General features: G+C 39.0%; 1 long non-coding RNA gene across 2 annotated transcripts; it reads left to right on the forward strand.

Moving 5' to 3' along the window:
- The first annotated feature begins 1,731 nt into the window (after positions 1-1,731).
- On the forward strand, positions 1,732-3,646 carry LOC111436727. 2 transcript variants are annotated; one of them, XR_002709316.1, is made up of 4 exons: positions 1,732-1,810; positions 1,902-2,542; positions 2,644-2,733; positions 3,277-3,646. It is a non-coding gene; the product is annotated as an uncharacterized LOC111436727 (long non-coding RNA). The 2 variants fall into 2 exon arrangements; XR_002709317.1 differs by having other exon boundaries at positions 3,501-3,646.
- Positions 3,647-3,933: the final 287 nt, after the last annotated feature.

Raw genomic sequence — 3,933 nt, forward strand, 5'->3', positions numbered from 1 at the left:
ACCTTATTTAGTTGATCTAGATCTCTTGGTAGTGGTTTGGTTTAAGGTTTTGTTTATGATGTTTATTAATCAAATAATAACTTTTGGTGTAGTATGGAAAATGTTATAAGATAGAGAGGGGTATATATTCTTGGTAATAATTTTAAGATATACTATATTTTCTGTAATCTTTCTAACGGTACGTACTAGAAGTCATTAATACATTAATTTAATCGTCTTGTCAAATTTAGGCTTCACCACTTTGACTTTTTCAACTTATGCATGCTTTTTTTTGATGGACTCCTCCATTGTCTTGTCTCCTTACTTAAGCTTAAGGAGGTCTCCTAATTCTCGAAAAATACCTCCTTAAATAGGGATTGAAAAATTGTCTCCTCAATTATGCTTATCGTTCTTGAGGTAGTTTTTCACTAAAAGTGTCTTACCCCATAAAATCAAGTGGCACATTGGACCTTATATGCTCTAGCCAGATCATGTAAGTGGAAAGCAATCTATATGGCTTCTAATCATGCCTTAATGGCTACTGAATCCCCATTTCTCCATCAAATGTTAGTAGATCGAATTTTAAGAAATAAAACTCTTCAATGGTCCCTTGGGACTCTATGGGGTCTGTGCAGCATAGCTAGCCGAGATAGCCTGTCGTATCTAGTTGGTCTATGTCTCTACTGTGGTACAATAAATGATTGTAAGGCCCCAATAGTGAAAGTAATAGTTCGTTGTACTTTAGGTGCAGCCTGACTAAGAATGGGTCTTTGTTGGGTCTCGGTTTGTGTGTTTTAAGCATGGGGTAATATTGCCTCGAGTGCACTCTCTGTGGAGTTTTCGGAGGCCAACCTTTTGCCTCTGTGCCTCACATTTTCAATAGTTGGTTCTTTTTATTTAGGTGGCGTGATCTACCATGAGAGAAGATCTAGGGTTACAATTTATTCTTAGGCACTAAGTGCGTCATAGTAAGTCTATCTTAAATAAGTAACCCTAATCATGCAACCATAATTCATAGAATTTAGGCATACTTAATCTTTACTTGGCATGGTTACTAGTTTCGAGTTGGGTCATAGAGAATTAACAACTCTCTATCCAAGTGTGCAAGATCTAAAACCTAGAAGAAAAATCCAAAATAGTTAGTATATTTCATTTACTTTGGTGTATTTTCTTTATTTTTTTCTTGCTCTCAACCCTTCTAGTTATTGTGTACAACACAAACATTTGAATAAGATAACATACACTAGTTTAGGAAGCTAGTTAGTAATTTTTCCACTATAAAAAGTCATTAGATGTATGTTCTTTTCAATACAACAAGAACAAAGAGAATTGAAAACCAGAGTGCTTAAGCTTTCTTTGCTTTAAAAGATCTCTCCCTTCAAGGTGTTCCTTTGCTTCTTTTACTTGTTTCGACATATTCCGATCGAGGTCACATCCAACAATAATAAAGTCATACAAACTTGTGCAGAACTAATGACCAAAATTCCCCTTATGAAATCTGACATCAGTTTTTCTTCTACCAACGAGATCAATTATAATAACATACCTCAATTCGTCTGAACATCATAGACAAATTCAAAATGGTATTTTCATTCTCATCATAGACAACAGTTGCATGATATCAAATTGTTGAGTTGCATCCATTGATTCTCTAACTTACTTCCAATGGGGTTTTCCCATCGAATTTACAAGCCAAAATTAAAAAACATTTTGTTTTATTTATATGATTTTGTGGATTATATACTTTTAGATAATCGACCACTGTACTCGACGTTGAAACGTTTGATTCATGACACAAGAAGGATCCTCGACGACTGTACATCGATCTAAGGTACATTTCATATCCTTCTAGTGTGCGTCGTCGTCGGTAATGAAGTCAAAAAGTTAGATATGATAAAACGCTTATAGTTCTATGATTGTAGGCGTTTTCAATTCACAAGACCTCGGGAAAAGGAAGAAAAGAGGCTGATAGAGAAGTAGAGGAAGAAAAAACAAAAATCGACATAGAAAACGACGAACAGAGTAGAGAAAAGGTCGCTGCAAAATCTTGTTGCGAGTCAGGTGAAGAAGAAAGGATCTGACAAATCCGCATCTGAGTCAGATTCCACCCATGACCCGTCTTGCCAGCAACCAGCCTAGACGACGCAGCCCGCACCTGCAGTGGCTCACGTCTGCAATCCACGACCCATAACTCGCTATGCCTACAACCCATTAAACTGAAGCCAAATCCAAGCCTCGGCCCAGTCCATCTGTAGCAGTCCGCGCTTGTAGCAATTCGAGAACCCGAGGCCCAAATTGCAGCCAACCTGTAACCCATGATCGCAGTCCAGCCTACAACTCGTGACTGATGCCTCGACCTACGCCTCGATCGAAGTCACCTGCACATGTGTTGCCCTCGTATTGGGCCATGTAGCACGCTTGCAGTAAATGACTCCTTCGACTTGGTCAGCTTAGACGGCTCAGCTTGGCTGTCCGCAACCCTTTAGGCTTATTCAGCTCAAATACTCAAATTTCAAACTAATTTCTACCATTTTGACCCTCCCGAACCTGTTTTCGACCTCAAGTAAGCTAATCGATGTCGTTTTAATGTCATATTTCACAAATGTCAATTAGAATTATTATTAATTGTAAAATACTAACGAAAGGTGACGAATGATCGAATAGGAAATGATTCCCGATAATACTTGGAGCAGCTTTCGAGAAACGAGAGCCAACGATAATAATTTAGGGAGAACGCCGGCTATGGCCAACAAAGTAAGTGGCCTTACTATAAGATAGGCTAGAGACTTGTTTGCTATATGACGTATGTTGTATGAGATATGATGTATGATGACGTGCATGAGATATTCGATGATGTTTGATGACATGCTATGATGATTATGATGTATTTGATGGCATTATGATGACGATATATGTTGATTATGATGCATGATATTGTTACCATAATATGATGATGTTTTCTATGTTAAGTAAGATGTATGTTATGAATGCCATTTTGCACCATGTTGAGGATTCGGCCTAGGACACAACCCTAGAAAATGTGTAACGATGTTAAAGATGAGTACTTAACGCGCAAGTATTACTAATAGTAATATAGAGATGAAACTAGGGTTGTGTTCAGAAGACTTTTTAAGGACAAGAAATAGAGGGACTCATGCATTTCTGTATGTACATAAGCATTGGGATTCTTCCCCTTTTATGATGATGAGTAAGGACCAGCATGTTATGATAATGACGGTGATGATGTCGAGTATGAAACTCAAGGGTTTACTGAACTTTAGACATTGCTACGAACAGCTAACTAGATGATTATGGGTCCAGGGGGTGTGAGCCGCCTGGAGATTAACAATCGCAAGTGTGGGTCGTGTGTAAGGAAGTACTATTCATCCAAGTTAGTCCGAACTGGAGGCCACCCCTAGGATGAGATAGTGACAGGTCCCTCGAGCATTGTTCCATGTATTTGCATTTCTTCATGACCCCTATAGATGGTACACTTACTAAGTAATCTTCGAAATACTCAGGTCGTGTGCTAAATCATTTTACAAGTAAAGTCAAGGCACCCACGTACGGTTGACGGTGGCATCACAAAGTAAAGACAATGCAATGTGCAGAAGATAGAAACATATTTAAATTCAAGGGGCGTCTTGCCTTTATGTAAAAAATGCAGTAGCACGAGGCTTGAGCATTTTAAGAATACTCAGTAAGCGACCCCCTATCGGGGTTCTAATGCAAGAATTTGCGAATGCAATCACGGCATCTATCATAACTGTCTATTTTCCTATAGTACTATTCTAACGGGCAGCTTGGATGTGTGCCATATACTTTACACATGGCCCATACGTGCGAGTATGGACCCACCAGTCGGTTCGCACACCCTTGACCCTTTTCCTTGTCGGGTGAGCATGCTCTGGTAGCTCTCTATGCCGGATACCCGTTAGAAGTAGTAGTCGTTAC

The sequence above is a fragment of the Cucurbita moschata genome, unplaced genomic scaffold (assembly GCF_002738365.1).
Source record: "Cucurbita moschata cultivar Rifu unplaced genomic scaffold, Cmos_1.0 Cmo_Scf00059, whole genome shotgun sequence".
Classification (NCBI taxonomy): Eukaryota; Viridiplantae; Streptophyta; class Magnoliopsida; order Cucurbitales; family Cucurbitaceae; genus Cucurbita; species Cucurbita moschata.